Here is a 26,361-nt window from a genome sequence, read left to right on the forward strand (position 1 = left end):
TCGCTCTGAATCAAGCAGAAGGAGCCGCACTGGCTATTGAACTTCCTTTTTCTCGGCTTGTCGTACGTGTTTTATGTCACTGCGTTCTTACATTCTGAATTTTTTCCCAACATTTGTGTGACTGTGTGTATGCAAGACAAGTTTGAACCAACATCCTTCGGAAAAAAATCCATGATTTTGTTGTCGGAAAATCGATCGTGTGTAAGGGGCATAACACTGCATATCACCCTGAACACACCATCCCCACCGTCAAACATGGTGGTGGTAGCATCATGTCGTGGGGATGTGTTTCTTCAGCAGGGACAGGCAATTTGAGTGGAACCCCGCTTTAATCTATTTTGCAAAGAAGAATGGGCAAACATTTCACTCTCTAGATGTGTAAAGTCGGTAGAGACATCCCCAAAAAGACTTGCAGCTGTAATTGCAGCAAAAGGTGGTTCTACAAAGTATTGACTCAGGGGCCTGAATACAAATGCACGCCACGCTTTTCACATATTTATTTGTAAAAAATTTTGAAAACCATTTATCATTTTCCTTCTACTTCACAATTATGTGCCACTTTGTATTGGTCCATCACATAAAATCCCAATAAAATACATTTATGTTTTCGGTTGTAACATGTCAAAATGTGGAACAATTTAAGGGGTATGAATACTTTTTCAAGGCACTGTACATCCAGAACTGCGATTTAACAGACCAATGACAATAGAGAGAGTGATTTACATTTCCCGAACTGTATAGAGCCTTCTGACTCCTCTTAACATCTCCTACACTTCCTTCCTCCTATAACTGTCTTGTCGAATTTAGTCACAAGGGTTTAGGGTTGGCCGAATGCAACCTGCACAAGTGTGAATCAGGCTGCACACAGAAGGTTTTTTTTATCTTAATGCATATAATGCATTGAAGTGTTACTACACCCAGAACAGTAAAATCAGTCTGTATATGCAGTAAAGTATGTTTTTATACTGTGGAACCAAAACGGTTAATCCTCTGCATGTGTAAAAAGGCAGTTTTATCCTGTCTTCTCTGATCTTCACCTTCTTCCAGTGTCTCAAACTCCTCTCTGAATATTATAAATAGAAGGAGTCAGGCTGCACATGCTCAGTTTGGTGTGTATTGCTAGAGAGTTTTTTTTTCTTGGGAGAGTGTATGTGATCAGCACAGGGCCAATGAGCACTGTCCAGACAGAGGGTCAGGGGTCCTGAAGTTTTATAGGACAGTGAGAGTAGAATGAAAAATCCTCCAACAAGCTTTATCACACACCGATAGAAGTCACAAGACTGCTACATACTGCTGATGAAAAAAAGGATTTAGCAGTTTATATTTACTAAAATAATTGCATTTCCATGTTCTGTGTACTGTGGAAGACCAAATATAGTGAATGCAGGGTCCTGGGTTTAGTAACTCTTCGTTCCTGCACCATAGCCGAAAGATGGCTACAGCACGGGACTAAATTCCTGGGAGGGGTGTCCATGTACGTCTTCCCGTGCATGAGCCGCTTGCCCGCCCCCTGTGGGACATGCACGGCTCGCTCTGTGATCAGCGAGTCAATGAGACTCGGCTGATCACATATCGGAGTAAGGGGCTGATCCCGGCCCCTTACCACGTGATCAGCTGTCAGCCAATAACAGCTGATCATGTGATGTAAACAGAGTCGGTAATCAAATTTTTATTTTCCTGTCAGCATGAGGAGAAAAAAAAAAGCAGGTTACCGTCTGGAGTAATGGGGACCTTCACACTCCAGACCACGCAGTGCCCACCAGTGCCACCTTCCAGTGCATATCAGCACTGCTAAGCAGTGCCACCTACCAGTGCCCACCCATGCCACCTATCAGTGTCACCTACCAGTGCCCATCATTGCCACCTATCTGTGCCCCTCAGTGCTGCCTATCAGTGCCATCTATCAATGCAGCCTCATCAGTGCCTACCAGTACCACCCTATCAGTACCCATCAGTGCTGCCTTATCCATGCAGCCTCATCAGCGCAAGAGGAGAAATTACCTGTTTGCAAAATTTTATAACAAACTATGAAAAAAGTTTTTTTTTTCAAAATTGTTGGTCTTATTTTGTTTAGAAAAAAATAAAAATCCCAGTAGTGATTAAATACCACCAAAATATGTGCGAAAAAAATGATAAAAATGTCATATGCCTACAGTGTAGTATGACTGCGCAATTGTCATTCAAAGAGTGACAGCGCTGAAAGCTGAGAATTGGCCTGAGCAGGAAGGGGGTTTAAGTGCCCAGTAAGCAAGTGGTTAAGATAAAAAACCTTCTGCCTTTAGAGCCACTTTAAGGGCTCATTTAGACGTAAAGAGTGCCCATTACCGCACCTAATGCGTTGAACTGCATGTTAAAAAAAAAAAAAATGCTTGCCAGACACCCTTTCTGTGTTGTTTTTGTTTTTTTTTTTTTATAGTATGGATTTTTGGATTATAAAATTGGCTAGTAACACTCTCTAAACGCGCTGTGAATGCCACGGGGGCATTCGCAGTATGTTTTTGCGGCGTGTTTACATTGACATCAATGGAAACATTTGGGGAGTGGCAAAGCCCGCCAAAACGAAACGGCGGGTCATTTTTGACGCAATGCTAACGCAACCCTGCGAACAACCGTAATGGACACAATTTTGACAGGCGTACGTGGAGTTTCAAAAACGCCCGCTTTTGAAACTAGTATAAACTTTCTCTATTTTTTTCCATAATTCACCATCTACATGGGGCTAAACCATCATTACAGATTTCTTTTTCCAAATTTGGAGGTTAATACAAATAATAATAATAAAAAGTATCACAGATAGTCAATTGTTATGTTTACAAATGTCTAAAAATAGTTTTTTTCTTTGTTGGTTGTTGATGTATAAATATATATATAGCAGTAGATATAGATGCATGTAGCAGTGCAGGCAGAACCTATCTCCTAGTCATTTGATGCCTGCAGACTTTCCCCGCGTTGAAGCAGAACTTTGTGTGTGCTGATGAGACAATAGTAGATAGTGTGTGTGCATTTAATTTAGGACATACCATTGTCCTTTCTGCGGGGGACAATACAACCTATACATCCCTCCAATGACTGACACCTGCCCTGCCCTCCCTCCTGTATTGTGCGGAGCCCCCCCCGGGTGCAGTGTCGGGGAAGTTGGGGGGCAGAAAAGGTCGATCGGAGGGGAGGAGTGATCGGAGAAGAGCCCATCTCTGGGAGCTGTGTCCCCCGTGAGACAGTGGTGCAGTCCCAGTCAATCATGTGCACTTCTTTCTTTATTGCATTCAGTGCATGGTTTCACCTTCAGATTCCTGGCTGTCTGTGTCCTCAATAAAAGATTAGACATTCCACCCAAAGAGCACGGTAAGTCATGGCATGGACACCCTCCTAGGATGGCAGGGGACACGCACTTCTATTGTGCGATCAGCACACAATTTAGGGACTTATTATGGCAACTTTGTTTTTTTTTATTTTTTATTTTTTTGTTTTTTCTCCCATGATCGTTTTACTGCAATGAGGACATGGAGTGCTGAGCCAAGCTTGTGTTGTAGGTGGATGAGGAAGTTGCTGCCTTGTTGTTTTTCTATTTGTTTATAAACAAGGAATAAAAATGAAATGATAAAGCTGGGAGGAGGGAGTGCTTATCTTCATGGACGAGCTACTTAAATTATTAAGGGGCTCTGCTGATCGTATTGATTCGGTGTGTGCACAAAATGCCTGATGATAATGCTTTTGTCTTGCTGAGGGTTGTTGGTTTTTTTTTTTTTTTTTTTCTTTTTCTTTTTTTTTTAGTTCTATTACAGGATCTCATTCTGCCTACATCACAAAGCCAGAAACACATTTATCAAAGGAAGTTGGGGGTGGAGTAGAGGACACAAGCTTTCTGCTATTCCACACCGACAACCATTACTAAATACTTTTATCCAAAGCACTTTGTTTACTTTTTGTGTATAATTTTTTTTTTTTTTTTTTTTTTTTTTTTAGTTCTTGTATTTCCTTTTTTTGATCTAGAAGGATCTCCATTGGAATGGATGTGTTTTGGACAAGTTTGGGAAAGTTTGCAGGGGTAACTTTTGTGAAAAGCTGGCTGGGTGGGGTATTGAAATGGGCTGTGTATGTATGGAGGTTGGTGTAGAATGACAATCAGCCCTTGTTTGCTCCAACCCAGCTAACCTCCAGCAATTAAGTATTAGAGAGGATCCTGGGTTTTCACCGAAAATAATGTTGGTTTGTGCTAAGCACCATCGATTATAAGTATAATAAGCCTTCAGTGGGTGAACCCTGGGGAATGGCACTGCTCGGTCTATATTTACCTATTGTGGCTTACTGACTTATTCATTTCATAGTCATTAGTTGTACACAGAGCTCTGTGCTTAGAGGAGGAGGAGGAGGGGGGTCAGTGTGTGTGTGTGTGTGTGTGCCCTGTGTATAGAAAAATATATTATGGGAACCTGTGGAATTTACTGTACTGTCTAAAGAACCCACAGCATAGGTGGGAGAATCACTGTAGACTGTGTGTGTGTAATAAAAATATATATATACTGTAGAATTTATTGCATTACCTAAAAAGACACAGTATAGGTGGGAGGAGGAGCTGTGTGTGTGTATGTATATATATATATATATATATATATATATATATATATATATATATATATATATATATATATAAATTTTTTTTTTTTTTTTTTTTTTCCCCCACATACACAATGATCCTCCCACTTACCCTGTGTCCTCTTTAGGCATAAACACTTTTTTTGTATACAGTGATCCTCCCACCTATACTCACGTCTTTAGGCAGTACATTCAATTCTACAGATTATAGTAATGTATTTATATATAAACTTATACACATAATGATCCTCCCACCTATACTGTGCTCTTTTAGGCAGTTCAGCAAATTCTGCAGGTTACACACACACATAAGCTATACAATGATCCTCCCACCTATACTGCAAGTGAGTCTTTAAAGCAGCACAGCAGATTTTCAAAAGGTTATAGCAAAATATTTAAATGTAATTGTATTTATCATATGCTATACAAGGATCTTCCCACCTATGCTTCGCTAGGTGTCTTTTAGGCACTACAGCCTATTCTACAAGTTATAATATATGCAATGACAGCCCCCCCCCCCCCCTACTGTGCTAGGAGTCTCTTATTCACTACAGCAAATTCCACAGGTTATAACAATAAAATATGCACACATATGATATACAATGATCACCCAACCTATGACTATACACACTTATAAATATGATATACAATGACCTCCCCACCTATGCTGTGACTTTTTAGGCAGAACAGTAAATTCCAGTTTATAGTCATTTATATAGTTTTTTTTTTCCTATGTATACACATATGATATACAAGGCCCCTCCCACTTATACCATGTCCCTTTTTGGTAATACAGTACATTTCAGTTTATAGAATATATATTCTATTTTCTCTGTCTCTCAATGTTGTCTTACTATAACCTGTGGAATTCATAATGCAAGTCACTCCCTGTGGGTGATGGGCTGTAAAAAGACGTCATGGATAAAAGTGGGCTAAATTGATTGTGTCATTGTTCCTCTGACATTTGGGGGAAATGTAATATAGATTATATATATTTTTTTATTATTATTTTTTATGTCTGAAAAGCTGGTATGTGAAGTGCTTACAGGAAAACCAGATTACAAGATTACCGTCTGTTAACATGATCGTTTATCTCTAGCCAAAAATAGGTCAGTCCTTTCTTAAGGAAACACGATTGCTGGCACATGATTAAGTAATGACATGAACCTATAGGAGACCCTGCTCTTGTACTTGTAGGGTGACGTGTACAAATATTAATTTTTTTTTTTTATTATTTCAACACCCTTGTAGATCAATATAAGGTCAAAGTCCCTTTTTTGGGCAGAGGCAGAACTCCCTTCCCTGTCCCATCCCCCCACTTCTCAATGCTGCAATTGACTATTTCCTGCTACCAGTGTCGAAACAAAAGAATATAGAAGATCTGAGTGTTTGCTAGAGTAGCAAAGTGGCTTGTGAGGGGCGGAAATGGAAAAGTATGGGAGGTCAGATGTATTTTTGTATGTAGGAGAGCATGAGATACTTGCTAGGAAGAATTGCATACACCGATGCAAAGTAGCTGTGATTTGCTTATCCCCTCCCTTTTGGAGAAGGACAAGGTAACACACCAATCCCTATCTACCCCCCCCCCCTTCCTCCCTATGGCTTATTGTTGCTCCATCCAGTGTCAGAGAGGGGAGCCTGTGCCTCCCATCCTCCAACCCTCATCTGTATTTACTTGTATGTCCCTCACTGTATTTTTCATAGGCATCATGTGAATGTGATTCCATAGTCCCATCTCATTTACACAGCAGAAGGAGAGATCAAGGGGAAGGAGGGTACTGTGCAGCAAGAAAAGGTGTCTGCATTGCACTCAATCCATCCACCTGTATCGTATTATCTGCCACCGCAATTCAAATATCTCCTATCATCAGGATTGTTCCTCTGCTGCTGAACCTCGACTAAGCTAATTATGGCAGCTAGGGATCCAGGGAGGTAATCTGCTCCTAGAAGAGGGAAGAGAGAAAAAAAACTCCAGCAACAGCAGAGAAGTGTAGACAAGCCCTCCCTCCCAGTATTCTAAACCTATCCCTAATGATCTCTGCTAATGGCTGCTTAAACTTCAGCTACTGTGCTGCACTTCTTCTTCTCTTCTGCAATGGAAGCTCTATTCTCCTCCACTCCCAATAACTGGAGTTATTCTATCCAGTGCCCTGGGCATTGCTGACTTCAATTGACCACTCCTTGGTTTAACGCTTTCATCTCTGTTGCTCTCCTTGGTAAGGGGCGGGGGTGTATTCTTGGCATGTGACAATCTCTAATTGCTGTTACTTTGTAAAATCTTCCTGTAATCCTTTTCTTGATGGGGTGATAGAAGTGAGAGCGATGGTTTAAAAAAAAAAACCCCTCATCTTCCTACGTGTTTTTGAACTACTTCTAGTACAAAACTTTTGAAGTTTGATTAGGTCTGCACTTTTTTTTTTGTTTGTCCCACCTATGAAGTATGAAAAACATTTTTAAAATATGGTTACATGACATGGGAGATGCATAAAAGTGTGGGGTGTTTAAAAAAAAAAAAAAAAAAAAAAAAATCTGTCGCCCATAGCATCCAGAAGATTGTTTTCTAACCTGTACTAGTGACAGAAATGGCATTTTTAATCTGATTAGTTGTTTGCTCTTCTCTAGTATGAAGGACACTTGCCTCCTTATTAAGGGTGATTCATAGAAGTGATTGGTGTTTTAGCAAGAAGCTGTTGCCCATAGCAACCAGAGCATCTACATGTTTTCTAGCATTACCAAAGAAAAAAAAAAAAAAAAAAAAAGCTGCCGCCCATAGTAACCAGAACATCTGTATGTCTTGGAACATGCATTGGAAGAAGAAAAATAATTATCTGTTGCCAACCAGAGCAGCTTTGCTTTTTGATATGTACCAGGGAAAAAGAAGCTGTTACCCATAGCAACCAAAGCTTCTGTATATTTTTTAGCATATACCTAGGGATATCTGCATGTTTTCTTAAAATGCACCAAGGAAAATAAAAGCAGTCATCCATAGTAAGTGTAAACAGTCCAGTATGTCTTCTAGCATGTATTGGAAGAAAAAAAGATGCTGTGGCCTATAGCAACCAGTACATTTTTGTTATGTACTAGGGGAAAAAAAAAAGCTGTTGCCCATAGCAACCAGAGCGTCTGTATGACTTGTAGCATGTACTGCGGTGGGAGCGGTTGCCCATAGCAACCAGAGCTTCTGTATGTTTTGTAGCAGGACCAGAGGAGAAGAATCTGTTGCCCATAGCATCTTTTGTTTTCTGACATCTACCAGGATAAAGCTGTTGCCCATAGCAACCGGAGGATCTGTATGTCTTCTAATCTGTACAAGAGAAGAAAAAATGACATTTACAATGTCTGATTAGTTGCCTACACTTGTTCATACTCCAATTCACTGTCATTAAGGTACCAAGGTAACAGCAGAGTCCTACCTATAACACTTTTTTCCCTGTGGTGAGTCTGCAATGTGCTGTCTTTTCACATAACTAAACGTAGAGAGCAGCTGTCATAATCTAGGGTTTCTTGATTGATTCAGAACAATGTCTTGCATGTGGCAACAGATGTGGAAATGAGTCATTAAACAATGGTCAGGAGTGCTGAAAGTAGTAAACTCCTATGGTCTGCAGTATGGAAGAATGAAAAATGCTGCTTACTATCACAGAGCCATGAATAATGACCATTTCTGCAGTGCACAAAAGGCACATTCAGTGAAGGGAATGTCTGTCAAGAACCCATACCACGTTATATGCACAGCTAATCCCCCCCCCCCCCCCCCCCCCTCCACCCAACTTTGCTTGCAAAAAAATATATAATCCTTTATAAATTGTTTTGCCATCGTGAAAACTGCTTAAACCCCCCATGATGTTGCAGCAGCCTATTGATGTAAAAGTCTAAATTCAAAGTGACGTTTCCTGGGCTTTGGCTCTGTCTTTTCTTCCTAATTAAAGGTGGGAGGCATAGACAAGGGGTGAGCTGTAAACTCCTAGGCAAGGAGACACGTCATCCTCTAGCCATTGATTCATAGAGCGGGGCTAACTGATACGGCACAAATCAGGAGCTGGCTTCTCTAATATGTAACTTATTGCAGCTGGAGTTCAAAGCTGAACTGCTAAATAATACAGAGAGAAGGATTTGTACTTCTGTCCATCCAGGTTTACAGAGCTCTGTCACTCAGCACAGTTGTGTAAAGAAGTGGTTTTCAACCTCAGTCCTCAAGTACCCCCAATGGGCCATGTTTTGGGAACTTCCCTTAGATAAAATAGCTCTTATCAATACCATGTCATTGATATTGATATTGATTTAAAGCAGCTGTGCAAAGTAAAGGAAAACCTGAAAACATGGCCTGTTGGGGGTACTTGAGGACTGAGGTAGAGAACTACTGCTTTCAAGCAGTAGAAGGACCTGATCTTTCCAAAATCATATTCCAGGACAGCTACTTGATTGTCTCTGCCTTCAATAATAACCACTTTCACTTGCAGGTCTTCTCCCCACCCTGTGACTGGCTCTGAAGGTAGAAGCTTCAATCTGATGAGCTCATCCGTCACTCTGCTCTCTCCTTCTATCAGCATGCTTTGTACACTGCAAAATTGATTTGGCTGCTCCTTCTGTTTGTGTGTGGTTTTTTTTTTTTTTTCCCCATTTGTGTCTCTCAGGCTCGGGTTCACACTTCAAAGCTCACATCCCAGTGCGACTTTGACACGACTTGCATACGATGTCTTTAACAGTACTCAATGAAAGTCATGCTGAAGCCGCACCAAAAGTAGTGTTTGAACCTTTTTCTAAGTCTGAACGACTCAAGTCACTCCTATTAGAATGGTTCCATTGCACTTAATGGGGCGTGACTTGTCTTGCAACATGTGCTCTTAAAGTTGGAGTACACCAGGATAGGACAGGACAGTACTTAGGAAGTTCAGCCTCGCTATTTGTGCTGTTGGCTATTGTAATGGAAACAAGAAAAATTAAAAGGAAATTCTACATTTTTTTACAGTTGTGGGGGGGCGGGCATCTTTCACACGACTGGTCCCATCAGGTCCATCTGTCTGTTTTTCAGGTGGACCAGATCGGACACTCCATTATCCTCTATGGGTAGTTGGATGTAAACAGACTTGTGTTCGTTTACACTTGGTTACCCCTGATCTGATCTAACCTGGCAAAAACAAACAGAAGGGGATCAGTTTCCCTCCGTTTGGCTGGATAGGTTCGTAGGACAGCCACTCCGTTTCCATTCGACTGCTGATAGAGCAGAGCGGGCTGTATTTGTGTCCGCTCTGCATAAGTGGAACAAACGTGGACCTGTCATCCGTCTGCTCCACTCAGTTTAGCAGACAGATCCCCCTGCTGAGCAAAACTGGGTCCGGCCTGTGTGAGAGGTGCCTTGGACCCCATACACACTTAGATTTTCTGCAGATTTTTGTCTTCAGATTTACCAAAACCATATAATAGGAGGTCAGACCTTTTAGAGTTTCAATTTGTATTCAATCAGGCAGGCCCTTGCACTACATGGTTTTGGTAAATCTGAAGACCAAAATCTGCAGTAAATCTAATAGTGTGTATGGGGCTTAAGAGAAGAATTTGGCTCGCTTTGCAGAGATTTCTGCTGAATTCCTATTTTGTCTTCAGAACAGGAAGTGAAGGGAAATCTCCCCAATGGTACACAGACAACAAAGTAAACTGACGGGTTTTAACCCTTTTCTACTTGATCCAAAACGAAAAAAAAAAAAAGTTTTGGGTACACACTATAAGGTACTATAATGCTTGCTCACAGCAGCCTGCACACATGCTCGTGCATGTTGTGTAGGGGCGGAGCAATGTGTTCCCACTTATTTCTTTAACTTTGTTGTCACAAAATGACCTGTTCATGTCTATGGACCATATTGTGTAGTGGTGATGTGTTACAATGCAGCAGACCACCTAGATGCAGCATTGTAAACGGGGCACATAGAAAACAATTTATTTTGAGGTGCCCTTGTGCTATTCTATGCAGAACAGAAAGATGGATTGGGGCCCCATTTCACAACAGCGGGCATGCCTTGTGCTCTGTATAATGTGTCTGGTGCTGTGATGTGTTGGGCTGTTTATGTCTGGATCCCACCAACACGGTACTACAATGTGTGGTTTCTGCCGCTCACTGTTAAGGTGCATCACATTGTTTACTTTTTTTCTTGAAACTTTATTTGAAGTGTCACAAAATGACAACTGAAGTCATCACACAGCAGCATGTTGTGGGGATGTGTGATAAAAATGGCACCTGCATGATTTTATTGCAGTACACAGAACGCTGTGCCTTGGTGCGACATGCCCTATCACAGCAAGGCTTTTGCCTAGGTTCACACCTACAGGTTGAGGTGCAGTGCATTAAAGCAGTTGTAAAGCTTACTTTTTTTTTTTAAATAATTAATAAACATGTTATTGCTTGCTTTGTGTAATGGAAGGTCCCTGAATCTCCTCTTCTGGGGTCCCTTACTAGCACTCTAGGCTGCTCTGCTTCCTATGGTAGCACACTTACATACTCTTTCCCGAGCTGGGCTGTGTGCATCCATAGGCACACACAAAGCGGCTTAGCCTCACCCCTGCTCTCTCCTCACAGGATTTGATTGACAACAGCAGGAGCCAATGGCTCTGTGTCCTGCAAATGCAGGGAGAGAGGAGAGAGCTGCAAGAGACTGGCACAGCGCTTGGTACACACTATCAGTTTTTCTCTCATTCAACCCAGCAGGCTCAACGAAAAAAAAAAAAAGAGCTTGGGAGGAGATCCTGTTCTAACTGTCCGATGTTAGTTCAGCGGGGAGATCACTGTACTGCCCCCCCTGTCAGAACATTTTTCGGTCATGCCCCATCGACAGAAGCCAGGCGTTTGGAGGGCTGCTGTCATACTTTTTTTTTAACCTTCACGCAGGGAATGCACTCTGGCCTTAGAACCACTTTAGGTCCGCCCTATAGCAGTTTTGCTGCTACAGGGTGGCACCTTTGCGCCAGATCACGTACAGATCAGATATATATGTATGTAGTCTGACACTTCTGGGTAGGGGGCGTGCATGCACACCACCAGGGGCTTGCTTCCACTGCCATTATACACAGTGCTGATCGGTGGGTGAAGGGCAATACATGTCTGCCAGCATCCACCAGTCGTTCATCAGGCAGATCGCAGTTCCTGCTCTCTATATAAACAAGGCAGGTCGCCGTTCTGACAGGAGGGAAGGGATAGAGTTTGTGTCCCTGCAAAGCAGGGAATAAATTCCATCTCTTCCCCTAGTAAAAGCACCTCTCAGTGTACTAAAACACTGGCTAGGCACACCGTTAACCCTTTGCTCGCCTCTGACGTTAACCCCCTCTGAGCCAGTGTCATTAGTAGAGGTGACGTTTATTTTTAGCACTGATCACTGTATTGGTTTCACTGGTTCCCACAAAGGGTGCAGTGTCAGACTGTCCGATGCAATATCAGAGTCCTGCTATAAGACGCTGATCACCGCCATTACTAGTAAACAATAAAAATATCCCATAGTTTGTGGAAGCTATACCTTTTGCACAAACCAACCACTATATTTTACCAAAAATGTAGCACAGTAGATATTGGCGTTAATTTTATGAAGAAATTTCTTTTTTTTTTTTTTTTTTTCTGGATTTGTTTTATAGCAGAAAGTAAAAAATATTTAATTTTTTTAACTTGTCTGTCACTTTTGTTTATAACGCAAAAAATAAAAACTGCAGAAGTGATCAAATGCCACCAAAAAAAAAGCACTATTTGTGGGAGAAAAAGGTCATCAATTTTATTTGGGTGCAACGTTGCACGGCCACACAATTGTCAAAAGTAACGCAAAAAGTGGACTGGTCATGAAGGGGGGGGGGTTAAATCTTCCAGAGGTCAAGTTATGGTGCGCGGTGTAAAATGAACAGGCTGGCACGCACCTCAGCGGTCCAGAAATGATACCTGCATTTTTTTTTTGCAATGCATAAATGAATGGCGCTGCATCGCACCATCGTGGTGTTACGATACCGCGCACATTCCTGCACTGCGACGGGGTGGAAGGGGCCTATTGCTTTGTTTTTGCGTTGTGCAAAGCTGTCAGCAGCCCTGGCATGAACCTGCCCTACTTTTTCAAACTTTATCGAAACGTCACCCAGTGATATTTGGTTCAACGTTACACAGTGCGGCGCCTTGTGACGCTGCACAGTGAATGGCAATATGCTGTGCAAAAAGTGGCTCCGTTTTGCAGCATACGCTGTGTCATTGTGAAGTGATGGGGGATGCAACCCATGTGATGTGAATGGGCCCCATGGTTTGTGTGTGAGAGCTCCCTTGTGAAGACTGGGGTTCCCCCCTGGTGCAGGGGTCAGACTTGGAGGGGGGGTCCCCCCTGTTGCAGGGCTCGGTATTGGGGTCCCCCCTGTTGCAGGGCTCGGTATTGGGGTCCCCCCCGTTGCAGGGCTCGGTATTGGGGTCCCCCCCGTTGCAGGGCTCGGTATTGGGGGGGGTCCCCCCCGTTGCAGGGCTCGGTATTGGGGGGGGTCCCCCCCGTTGCAGGGCTCGGTATTGGGGGGGGTCCCCCCCGTTGCAGGGCTCGGTATTGGGGGGGTCCCCCCTGTTGCAGGGTTCGGTATTGGGGGGGTCCCCCCTGTTGCAGGGTTCGGTATTGGGGGGGTCTCCCCCCGTTGCAGGGCTCGGTATTGGGGGGGTCTCCCCCCCGTTGCAGGGCTCGGTATTGGGGGGGTCTCCCCCCCGTTGCAGGGCTCGGTATTGGGGGGGGTCTCCCCCCCCCGTTGCAGGGCTCGGTATTGTTGCTGTACCTGGCCGTGTGTGTGTATACAGAGGAGGAGCCCAGTGCTGGGCGTCCATGGCTCGGCTCCCCCCCTCTATGAGGACGTCACACCGAGTCCTGGGAGTGAGATCGGAGCTCAGCAAACAGGCAGAGCCAAACAACTTGTCACCCCAACAAAGCCCCCTCCGCCCGGCCTCCGTGTCCCCCAGCCAACTTTTGCTGCGTGTTGTCACCTGGCCGCCGGAGGATCGCGGGGGGGGCTCCGTCCATGTCGGAGGCGGGATCAGCGAAGCTCGGGGATCGGAAGGTAAATGGGGGCAGAAGAAGTTTTGTAGTGCGGGGCAAGGCGTGGCAGGATCGGGCACTCATTGTCTGCTATGAGGGGAGGAGGGGCCCCCCGCAATCCAGGCACACTGTACAAGTTTAATAACAAAGGAGAACAGCGTGTCCCCGGGCTGGAAACTTCACCCTTCCATTACTTTCCATCCATCCATCCATCCATCCATGGCACTGGACTCTCAGCATACCCAGATGTTGTGGAGTACACCCATATATAAACACCTGATCACTTCTATTATTGGGGCCCATTCACACTAGGACCATGCTGACATGCGCTATCCAGGCCTCATACACACGACCACCCCAGTGTAATGTATTATAGATTAGTCACATTCCACCTTCACCACAAATCACCACCAACACATATCATGGTATAAAATGTACACCAAAAACATGGTGCACAACGCACCTCAGGTCACCTCACAGCACGCCGCACTGTGGAGACTAACTTTGTACACGCTCAAAGTATAAAGAGTAAGGCCTTGTGCACACAGGTGTGTAAGGAGGCCATACGATGTATATTACTGCACTCAGGTGACACAGCCGCCCATACCAATGAACGACTGGATGTGAGTATATGGCACACTGGCGTAAATCCTTGGACGCAGCTTGTGCACATTTAGGATTAAGCCCCTGTTCACACTGTCACGTGACTTGAGAGTTCAAAGTCGCATGGCATGTCGTGCCCCATTAACGGCAATGGGACCGTTCTAATAGGGGTGACTCAAGTCGCTCCGACTTAGAAAAGGGTTCCTGCAGTACTTTGGAATGACTTGCATTGACTTTTGATAAAGAAGTCTTATGCAAGCTGCTATTAAGTCACACGGGAATGTCAGATTCAAAGTCACAGCAGTGTGAACAAGGGCTAAGACTACATTCACACACAAACGTTTTTGAGGCCCCTCCCCCCCCCTTTTTTTTTTTTGTCAGGTGCTTTTCAAATAGAAGGTGCAGAGAACTGCTGTTTAAGCAGAAAACGCATGTCAAAACGCTCATGGCGCTTTATTTAGGCATTTCCATTTGAACCTATGGGGACAAAAACATTCAATTCTGCCTGACAAGTAGCTCATGCTTTTGAGTGACAGACATTTGCTGCAAGCAAAAGGATGCTCCGATGTGAGCAAGGGCTATTGAAAACAATAGGTTTTTGCTTGTTGAGCGTTTTTGAGCTTCAAGCTACTTAGCCCTCAAATGTGTATGGGGCCTTGCACCCGTGTTTACACAAGCACAAGGTGTAACATACCAGCCATCCATTACTATGGGGCAATTGTGGCTCTTGGGTGCACAAATGAGCCTGCAGCTTGTTTTGCCTGTGTGCATGGGGGGAATATATATATATATATATATATATATATATATATATATATATATATATATATATATATATATATATATATTGTATCCTTTTTTTTTGGGCCTGGATGCATTTATTTTTATCTAATTTATTTTTTTAAATATTCACCACTGATACTTCAAGAGTATACTGCCACTTAAGATTCAATTGACTTTTCAGTATCCCTTTAAATTGACCTCACAATCACCTCAGAGGCCAAACACTGTGTATGCTGATTGTGCGACATGATCATATTAAATTAATTAAAGTAAAAAAATCCCAGGCCTTGCAGTACAACAAATTCCCCCTTTCCATGTATAAACTATTCCCGATCTCATTATTACACCCGTCTCCATTTTACAGCTGCTTGTGTTATGTGAGTGGAGTGGCTGAGGAGCACCTGTATGTAATTATTGGCATAGCTCGGCAATTGAAGGAGACATCTTTAGTCTCCTCAGGGTAATGGCAATAGCCATCTTGAATGATATGGGTTAGGACTCGTCATGTGTGCTTCTTTTGAGGTCTCGGCACAGGCGGCATTCTATTTAGTGCTTCCAAGACCTCAGAAGTGGCAGTTTACAGAGTTAATTACTAGCAGACTGTTGCAGCAAGGAGTTACTCAAGCCATTTACGTGGAGCAGGGCTGCTTGTTTTTCCACAACCCTTATTTTTTTTTCTCTGTAGTAGGCATGTTTTGGGAGTTGTGTAACTCGGCTTTGTGGTGTGAATTTGAACATTTGGAGTGTGCTAGAACACTTGGGTCAGAGCGACCTCTGTAAAATCGCTCGATAATGCTGGTGAGACGTTCTGTGTCAGGGTTACAGATAGAACTGAGGGGAGGGAGCTAAACTTTCAACGTCACCAGCATTAATGATGCTTTTGTGAGGAGATGACCTTTTTAATTCGGAGAGGCCCAGGCTGACAAATATCAGAAACCCTTCATTGTGTCTCTTTTTAATTTGGTTTCATTGACTATGTAGGAGCTGTGGGATGGAACTTTGGAGCAGTTAAGTTTCTTAGCATTATTAAAAAAAAAAAAAAATCTAAACATGTAGAAAATGTGATATTTGATAATGTACGAGGATGGCGAGGTCTGAAATGAAATGACCGTTTGTTCTGTGCTCTTGTATGTTTGTATACAGCACAATTGGCGTTCTTCTGGAATGAGCTGCAAACAATAGCAGGACATTCACACGCTGCAGCCCCAGTCTCTGTTTGTTCTTCCTTCCACAGGTGCTGGATTGGGTGTGCTTGGGGTTGAAGACTGGAACTTTTTTTGGCAGCAAAGTACAAATTGAGCAATCTGCTCTGCTCAGTTTACTGTTTCCACTTCTAACGTTTTTTCCCTTTATGGCGACTTAAACCTTATTTGTGGGTTTTGCTGAATTTTTCTACCATGTTACTCGTCCAAATCCATTGGGAGGCCACTTGGGCTCTCTATGAAGTTCTCTATTAATAATTGAATATGTTTAATATTCCACTCTTTAAGCTTCAGTTATGGTAATTTTCACAGCACCCTTTTTAATTGATAAAAAATATTCCTTCTTCAACTTAATTACATTAATAATACATTTCCTGTTGTGATTATCATTTAAAAACATGCTTATACATGTTAATGTTTCATAAATTGGGTTTGTTGGTGTAAAGTCAGGGAATTTAGTGTGTGTGTGGTTTTTTTTTTTTTTTTTTTCTTTAATCATTTTAAGGCATTGATTAAATTATGAAAAATACAAGTAAAGATAAGACATTTGTCCAGGAGGGCATCAGCCATACACAAAATAATTATTGTTCTTATGAACAATTTTAATGTTAAATTGCACACTCTGATTACCTAGTGATAATAATCTTATGTCAATGGTTCGCTTAAAGTGCACTTGTCATCCCCAAAATAACAATAAACTGGCTAGAACAGCTTTTTTTCACATGAAGGAACCCTTTCTGGTCCCAGGGACCTCCTGCTAATAATTTAAACTTCAGCTCACAGGACATTAGCATTACAGTAACTTGTGGATATCAAAAGGATAAGGAATGTGGCATATCTAGCATATTTGACCCTTGGGTCTGCTCTGTACAAACGTGTGGTGTTTTTTTTTTTTTTTCAATATAATAAAATCAATATAATAAAACCAATAGTAATGGCCAGTAAAGAGATGTAGACCATGAAAATAGTCATGGTTTGACATTTGGTGTTAGGAGTGAGGTGCCCCTTTAACATAGCTGGTTGGTGAGGTGCCCCTTTACATGGCTGGTTGGTGTGGTGGCACATTATGTTGGTGGAAGTTCCCCCTTACGTTGGTGAGGTGCCCCCCCTTACGTTGGTGGTGGGTGTGGTGCAAAGAATACCCTTTACATTGATGGTCAATGGGAAGAGGAATGCTTTAGAAATAGTTGAAAAGATCATTGGAGTTAATAGCAACTTTTCTGAGAGGCAGAAATTGCTCAAGGAACCCCCTAGCAACCTCTGGAGGAACCCAGATTAAGGGCCACTAATGCCGTGGCCGGTGTTTTACCACACTGTAAAACGCCAGTCACCGTAAAGTAAGGACACACAGAACAGTTGTTTTCTATGTTTCTTACTCCCACTGAAACACAGCCCAGAGCTGTGCAGCAATGAAATCAGATACAATGCCTACATGCTGCATTTAATCATTGCAGTGCACTGGACAGGATTGTGCAGGATTGCATTACGCCTCTGTACAGCGACATGGATAAAGTGTGACTTTTGTGCACTTCAAATTAAGTTCATCCAAAATGAGAGTTAAAAAAAAGAGGCAGCTGTGTGATGTGCTAAATCACGCACCATGCCGCCCCTTACTGCAGCTGGAACTGTGCGGCAGCTGTCTGTTCAGTATAGACGGGCCCATAAGAAAGACCTGACTAGAGGAATAAAAATGTGTGCTCCCAGCAGTGCCTGCACAAACATTCACCAATGTCCAGGCCTTATCACTCCTGCACCTTCCTACCTGCTCATTATTGAGATGTTTAGCCTTGCTGGCCTAATATTTGACGCAGGAGGGGTTGGGCCAAGGTTTTGGGGCTCCATGAAGATGTTTAAAGGTATGTGCAGGCATCTCTAGGTGTCCGTGTATCACTCATGTAGCCAGTTTAGCAGGTTATAGGTAGTGACAGTTGGACTTGAACTTGTATGATTGACGAAAACAAACCTTTTTTGTATACGTTTATACAAAACGAACAATGGTCTTAAAAAGCTGGAGAGAAGAACTTGTTAACCCCCAGAAGCCATCTTCTCACTTTTTTTTTTTTTTTTTTCTTCTAATTTTTACAATTAAGGCTAGGTTCACACTGCTGCAGTGCGAATTTAGCGCGATTTTGTTCCGATTGCTTTGCGAATTTGCATTGCGAATTCTATATGTGTTCTTGCGATTCTACTGCAAATTTTGCAGTCTTTGGAGCTGAATTCCCATCGCACACAGATCAAACTCGCACAGGACCTTTTTTTCCCCGCAAGTTATATTCGCAACGCATTGATGTGAACGGCACTAATGTTAATCTATGTAATTTAAATGACTTGCGAATTTGAGCGATCGCAACGGCTCGAATTCGCAATAGAATTCGCAGCAGTGTGAACCTAGCCTAAAAATTGAAAGTGAGAATATTACTGAAAGAAGAGATGTTTACGCAGCCTTTGCCAGACACCACATCATGAAGCACAATAGGCAAAGCTTTAACTCAAGAATACATAACTTTTTATTTTAGCCACATAACTGTAATTTTCACATCTCAGTGGACTTGACTGAAAATTAAATGTCCCTGTTTTTGAAAAGGATGTTTGTCCTGGAGTGTTAGCTTTGTGAATTGAGCCCAATGTATTTGTATGTGCTGAATTGATATAGAAAACTGTTTTTAACTTTTTGGAGCTTTGGGATTGTTGCTATTAAAAGTGTTTTCTTAGATAGATGAGTCATTCCATTCACTTTAGAGTGGAAGTTCCGCTTTAAGCACTCTTTACCCCCTTCTATGCCACATTTGGCATGTCATTTTTTTTTTTTTTGGGGGGGTGGCAGGCACTAGTTTTGACAGGTACCTACTCCCACTCCTGTTCAGGCCGCCTATGCAGCTTGAGCAGAAGTTCTCCTCTCCCTCCTTAAAATCTTATGGGATATGTCACAGATCCCAGAAATTTGCCCAGCCATTGAGGAGACGCAGCCCGACTCGCGCATGTGCAGTGCCCACCCGTCTGTGAAGCTGCAAGCTGTCACAGCCAGGTACCCATACTTGCGCCGGAGCGAGCTGAAGGTTCAGGCGGTCGCATCGCTGGATCATGGGATAGGTGTGTGTCTGTTTATTAAAAATCAGCAGATACAAAAAGTGTATTTGCTGACTTTTAATAAAACACAAAAACGTCTGGAAATCCGCTTTCACATGTACCTACTAGAATCAACAGGCTTAGAACACGTGTGTGTGTGTGTGTGTGTGTGTGTTTTTTTTTTTTTTTTTTTTCCTGAATGAACCTAAATGCATTTATATACATGATTTGCTTAGTTCATCATTTGGTCACATGGCATTTAAAATTGGACAATGTACTTTTGGCTCCCAGCGTGTAATTTATTTTCTGTAATGTGTTCTTTAAAAGCCCACATGCACATTTACATGATTTGAAGGAATATACATGTAAAAGTTCAGTTTGATTAACAATGAAGGTCTGTCATTTGTGGCACGGTAATGGTGTTCTCTGGGTGGCACGGTAATGGTTTTCTCTGGAACTTTATACAGAAAATTACCGTAAGTCCTGCTAGATCACTTTATGTTGGCCCCTTTTGCAGGTATAGCTATGTAAAACATTAAAAATAAGTGCCTGCCCTGTTTAAAATCCAGTAATACACTGCCTCACCCTGCTCTGCACATGCTCAGTTACTGTTTATTTTCAGGCACTGTGCCAAGTTTGTAGAGTTCGGTCTGCTGAAAGACTAAAGATTTACTGCTGCTCTGGGCTTCAGCAAAATGGCGGCCTCCAGCAAGAAGAAAAAGGAGCAATGCTGGCGGCAATTTACTGCACACAATTTGCATTCCGAGAAAAGGTAGTTTTGAGCACACTTTTTTTTTTTTTTTGTTTTTTTTTTTGTTTTTTTTCTTTCTTTTTGTTTATGGTAGATTGGGAAAGGGAAAGAACCCATGTGAGGTTTTTACTACTATCCAGTACTCAATCAGAGGGATTAGCCCTTCTTCTGCGGACAAGGAGAACTACCCAACAGCAACCCAGACAGAAATAAAAATGCTTTATTTTTATTTATTTATTTTTTTTTAATTTTAGTAGCGGTAGGGCTGGAGTCACTGTCAGATTTTTATCGTTAGTGTGTTGCGCGTTTTTCCTCACTTCCTGTCTGGTGAATCTTTAGAGCAGGAAGTGAGGGTAAGGCTAGCCATACATGCATAGATCGCTCATTCAGCCTCACCTAGACGAGAGGGGTCATTTGATTTCCCCCATCCACATTAAAAAGCATGGATGGAGGAATCTTCACGGCTGACTTTGTTTTCAGGCAGCCACAACAACAGTGACTAGCTAAATACCCAAAGAGTGGAAGCATCTGATTGGATGTGGTCACTGTTTGGCTGACAGTTTTAAACCAGGCTCCTTTTTTGTTTTGTTTTGTTTTTTTTAATTATTTTTGCTCAACTGGGTTATGCCGGTGGGGATACCTACTGCTTGAATTCTGGGAGATGCTGCAGGATATGGTTGAAATCCGAGCGGTATATGGTCAGTCTAAATCTCTAAGACTGGCTATATATAATATACAATTATCTTGTACAATTTTCCTTTAGCTTTACCAAAACCATATAATATGAGGTCAAATCTAAACTAGGGATGCACCAATATGAGTTTTTTTTTTTTTTTTTTTTTTTTTTAATTTAAGACCAAGTACAAGTACCGATACTTTTTCTCAAGTGCTTGCCAATACCTATTTTTTGACAGTGGGATTTCAGCCCCCTCCAGTGCGACTTTGTTCAGCGATGCGAATTGTCAAAGTGCATGGCCACTGAAATCACACCTGAACCGTGCTCAAAATCGTAAAAACTCGCTGCGGCTGGGCTGTGCTTATGTGAACTGGCTCCATTTGAAAAGGCTGCAGGTTCACATGTCATGCAACTCGGATGTTGTTCACGCATCCAATTCGTGTATGTGTGAACTGGGTTTAACGGTGGCAGTTACAGCCTGCGGACTTGAAGGTATTGGTTTTAGTATTGGAGCATTTGCACAAGTACAAGTACTCATGCAAAGGCTTGATATCTGTGCAATGCTAATCTAAACACTTTCAGTGTGTATGCAATTGGGCAGACCCTTGCTCTACATAGTTGAAAGTAAATCCTAAAGGAAATTGAACAGGAAAATTGTATGATGTGTGGCCAGTCTAAGGCCCTGTTTACATTGGCATTAGAAACAGGCGTTTGGGGAGGGTTTTACTGTTTTCCAAACTCCTAGCAAAGTGGCCTACAGTGGATATTATGTTCACTTGGAGTGCATCTGGGGTACATTTTTCTTTTTTTTTTTTTTTTTTTTTTTTTTTAAACGTGTCAAAAAAGCATGCCAACAGTATAGGCATGTTGGTTAGCTTCAACGTTCGATTTTTTGCAAGTGTAAACTTGGCCTTTACGGAGCTCTAGATGGTGGTTAAAAACTTGACCCCACTCTTCTCAAATACTAGAAGAAAAAAGTAACACGTTTCTGCCCTTATGATTATGAAGTATTCATAAATTCAAAACCAAAAGATATATACTGCGCTATCCCTTACAGTGTTCAGTAAACAAAAACCAAAAAACCTGTGTCTGTGAAAGACTCAAAAAAGTGTTAGTGCTGCTGCAACCCTAAATGTGAGACAACCTCCATTCCAAAATATTATACAAAGAAAGGCTGCGCTGCTGTGAATAAGTGAGTGTGGTCAAAAACCATTTAAATGACCATAACATATACATACACAAATTACCATAAATACGTGACATATAGGATTACTTTTTTTGTATATGTGCAATCAGACATCAAATATGTTGAACAAGGTCCATACAAAAACGTTCCTTTTTTTTAAAAAATGTCTTTCACCAGTAAAAGAATGAAAAGGCATCAATAATATTGATATAAAACACCACTCTTCTGTTGATGTGAAGCATGCACTGTTGTCACCCTGAAGAATGTGATAATAGGGAAATTCCTCCACCAAACAAAACGATCTGCCCCTTACCAGATATTTAGATCTCTTGTTTAAGGAGATCGTATATGCAGGTGGCTGTGTCCCCCAGCCACTGGGTCTTTATCAAAATTAAGGCTCCTAGGGTCTCTACTCAGGGGGTCCGCTGGATGTTAAGCTGGCACTCTAAAATGTGGCCCCTCCCATCCTCCCGTGGTATGGTTTTGGGGTCTGTAACAAACTCTGAAAGTATGAGCGGAGCTCCCTGCCCCTGCAGGGGTATGAGCGTGTGATGTCTGCCTTTAATCGCTCCGATCCCACCGGTACCAGTATCCTTCCACTTAACCCAGTGCAGATGAACCACTCGTTGAGGAGGGGAGGGGAACTCACTGCCCCTTACTGCAGCACATAGCCAAAAAAAAAATGAAGTATTCATACCCTAGTTATCATGTGTTTACCCCACTAGATTGGTACTATAAAACTGGGCAAAATGCATTTGTTTGAATAAGTTTTCAGTATACTTGTACTGATTGAACTGCTCTGCATAATATGCACTGCAGTTCTATGCAAATACCAACTTTGTGAAAGTAGCTTTGTGCATCAGCTTAGGCACACCACCCACATGGCAATGCTCAGGCCTAGAGATAGGATAGTCGAGCACTGAACATTATCAAGGGGAATGAGGTGTACTTACCAAGCACCCTGGAAGTTGGTGAGTAAAGGGTCCAGTGATGATGAACATAAAGGTATCATTTGGCATTCATGGTGCCCATTGGGTGGGTGGGTTACTGAGCAGTTTTAAACAAAGTAGACATTTTTAGGGCTCTGATTAAACTAGCATACAATGATGTATGATTAAAAGAACTTGTTCCAGTGTGCTTTTTGTGTTGTGAATACTCACTTGGTAAAATGACCTTTTCGAGTCTACAGTGTTCTGAAAGCAGATACATTTGTTTAACAAGGCTAAATGTATTTTGAAGGTTGAAGAGGACCTGCAGGGATAATAGACCCTCCCTTCCAAATGTGTTTTTTTTTTTTTTTTTTCCTAAGAACTTTTCAGTGGGGGTTGTATAAGTTCTCCATTCATATACAAGGGATGGGGTTGGCATTTTTCCTAACCTGTTGATGTGTCATCCTGTTATATTGGAGTTCTCGTTAGTCCAAACAATGTGCTCTTTGCTGCACTTCTGTTTTCTGCTATCTTCACATGTGGAGTACATTGGCTTCCTGTTTCTCTGTGACATCATCACATGTAGAGTTCTAGTAAGATGTGTTGAAATTGTATCCGTGATGGTATGATTCTATTTTATTTGTCCTGGGAGCTGGTTATGGATTCTCGAGGATCCCTCTGACTGGTGAAGTAGTCAGTAATAAATACACTTGGACCCTTTCTTGAGGGCATATTTTTGTGTTGCTGGCTGTAAATATGTTCAAGCTACATCCATTTAGTTTTCATGTTCTTGTCTTCCAACAGGGGCTAACCGTTAAGATTTTATGACAACATTTATCACTTGACCTGAGTGCTCAGTACTGCATTTCATTCCCTATGACCATGTGTATGGACACAAGACTTCCAATGTAATCCTCTACTATATCAAACTCCTAGATTTACATTCACTGTTCTGTGATCTAATGTGTCTCCTGTTTTTTATTTTATTTATTTTTATTTTTTTATTATTTTTTTCCCCATTATAAATTCTATTATTGCACCAGCTTATGTGTAATACGTTTGCAAAATTTGGTCTCACACAGTTAAACTGGTTTCTAATGAAGTCTCGCTGTATGCAGGACCCAGAATGCACGTATAATATTTTAAAATAGGTATTTGCGATCCTTCAGAAAACTATGGTTCAGTGGAAAAAGTGAATAAGTTGATGTGTTGGAAGAGTGTAATCAGGATTTTGCATGTAGTGACCTGAAATGTAGTACATGCAGGCCACCTTAGGTTTTTTTTGTGCCTTGCCGTTTACATTTGGAGCTTTTATGTAAAGAGTGTCATCTGTTTGTGGCACTTTGAATTTTATATTGTTTATTGAAGTCCTAGGCTCCCAGTCATTCATTCAGCCCCAGGTGTGATGTGTGTGGTGTGTGTGTGTGGGTTGTGTTTTTTTTTTTTTTTTTTTTTTTTTTATTAATAGGGATGACTTCTATCATGTGATGACACAGTTCCTGGGAATATTCAGGATTTCTCTGTGAAGTACTTTGTCACCTTCATGTAAGTGCACGATGTTACATAGCAAAATTACACTTAATTTAATGTAGTCAAAACATTTTTCTAGTTTTGCACTTTGTTGGAAGCTGGGTGTGTAATAAAAGCTTGCATGCTATATTTGACCTGGATAGTTTTACTTGTAGAATGCTGAGCGTAATTTAATAAAGCCATCAATCTAGTTTGTAAAGGTAATTTTTTTTTGTTTTAATGAAAATATGAAATTTCTTGTTTAGAAGTACAGTGGAAACTGACAAAAAGCCTAGTACACACTAGTAGTTTTTTGTTTCTTTTCAGCTCAGCAGCGCTGAACGAAAAAAAAACCTGACAGGTGCGGAGGAGCCTCTGTACTTACTATCCAATGCTAGTACAGTGATCTCCCCTGCTGTGCTGTTGTGTTCTGAGGGGGGATGCTCCACCTGTCAGAACACTGGCCATTGCCTGATAGCACTGATCCAGAGCTGATTAGTGGACCTTTTTTGGTCACGCCCTTTCAACAGAAGCCAGCTGAACAACCGACCTCTGTCGGACCAATTCCAACACACAGGCTGAATGTCCGCCAGTTTCTATTGGCTCAAGACTCCTTTCACACTAGCCGTCTTCAAAGTTGCATCAGTTTCAGTGCAGCTTTGGAGTCCAACTCTGATATGACTTTGATAAGACTTGTACACTCTCTGGCATTGAAGTCGGATTAAAGGGGTTGTAAACCCTGTTTTTTTAAAAAAAAACAAAAAAAAAAAAACCTGTCTATACAAATGATTTTGCACAGAGCAGCCCCGATCCTCTTCTAGGGTGCTCCATCGGCAAAATAAGAGCCAGTCGGTGGCCCTGTACCACGTGATTGCTGTAAACCCAATGGCAGTGATTTACAATAGGAAACCGTTGTTTTTTTTTTTTTTTTTTCCTTTTTTTTTATTTTTTAAACAAACTAACTTTTTTTTTTTTTTTTTTTTTTTTTTTTAAATGAATTTAGTATTTGTAGTAGACAAAAGCTAAGGGGAAATTTGAATCTTAAATTCACCACTAGGGTTACTACATAAGCAGACTGCAGCCCCTAAAAAAAGAAGTTTGTTCTTCAAGTAAAAGAGGATCATGTCCCAAAGCTAAATACCTTCCCCTAAAACCGCTGTTATCTCTATCAACAATTCTAGAAGCAATCACGTTCTTTAACCCCCCCCCCCCCCCCATACCAGCATGCACAGATCACATTGTGAGTATCCACATTATAAAAAGGGGTTTTTCTTACTGTCTTAGCATGTTGATTTGAGTAAGGGAAAGGTGTGTGTGTGTGTGTGTGTGTGTGTTTTGTTTTTTTTTTTTTTTTTTTTGTTCTTCAAAAATGTGGGACTCTTCATTTTCTATAGGGGGGGGGGGGGGGGAAACAGATGGTTATTAAGCACCATTAAAAGAAAGCTCTGTTTGTCTCAAAAATAACATGAAAAACATTTGGGTGCAGCATTGTGTGAAATACTGAAAATGGCATGGTAATGAACTTGGTATTACAATGTCGTGCTAAAGTGGTTAAAGCGGAGTTCCACCCATTTTATATACTTGCTCTCTATGGTATCCCCTCTGAGCATCCTATCTTCAATGCAAATTATTTATTCATTTTTTTAAATGGAAATCTCTTTTATATTCTTCTTTCTCCTGCATTTCCGGCAGTAACCGCCTAGGTGATTACGCCACCAGGCGATTCGCAAGGGCTCCTGGGATGGCAGCGTCATGTATCCCAGGAGTCCTTGCGAATCGCCTAGTGACGAAATCTTGCGTTATTTTCAGACCATTGCTACGGCAACGTGTCAGGAGGAAGGAACGCAGCGCGGTGACATTACTGTGCAGGCGCGAGATCGGGAAGTGCATGCTGGTTAGCCAGCTGCACCTAGTCCTGGAAATAAATACCAGAGGGCTTCAGATGCCCACAGTGGACATGGACCCTGCCAGCTTCCCAGATCAAGGTAGTCTTTCTTTATTTGAAACTGAAATTAACCGGAATACACTATAGGCACTAGG

At 41.9% G+C, this 26,361-nt stretch overlaps 1 protein-coding gene across 12 annotated transcripts in view; it reads left to right on the top strand.

Annotated features, from left to right (window-relative positions):
• The first annotated feature begins 3,201 nt into the window (after positions 1–3,201).
• The window catches only part of ZNF516 (zinc finger protein 516), a 160,658-nt gene continuing 137,498 nt past the window's right edge, over positions 3,202–26,361 (top strand). For 7 of the 12 annotated variants that reach the window (XM_073631233.1, XM_073631229.1, XM_073631235.1 and 4 more), the window contains exon 1: positions 13,410–13,638. The gene's annotated coding sequence lies outside the window, so the exon portion shown is untranslated. Of the gene's footprint in view, positions 3,343–13,409; positions 13,639–26,361 lie in introns of those variants that run through there. The other 5 variants (XM_073631230.1, XM_073631236.1, XM_073631234.1 and 2 more) reach the window with 3 other exon arrangements.

The sequence above is a fragment of the Aquarana catesbeiana genome, linkage group LG05, assembly GCF_042186555.1.
Source record: "Aquarana catesbeiana isolate 2022-GZ linkage group LG05, ASM4218655v1, whole genome shotgun sequence".
NCBI classification, from domain to species: domain Eukaryota; kingdom Metazoa; phylum Chordata; class Amphibia; order Anura; family Ranidae; genus Aquarana; species Aquarana catesbeiana.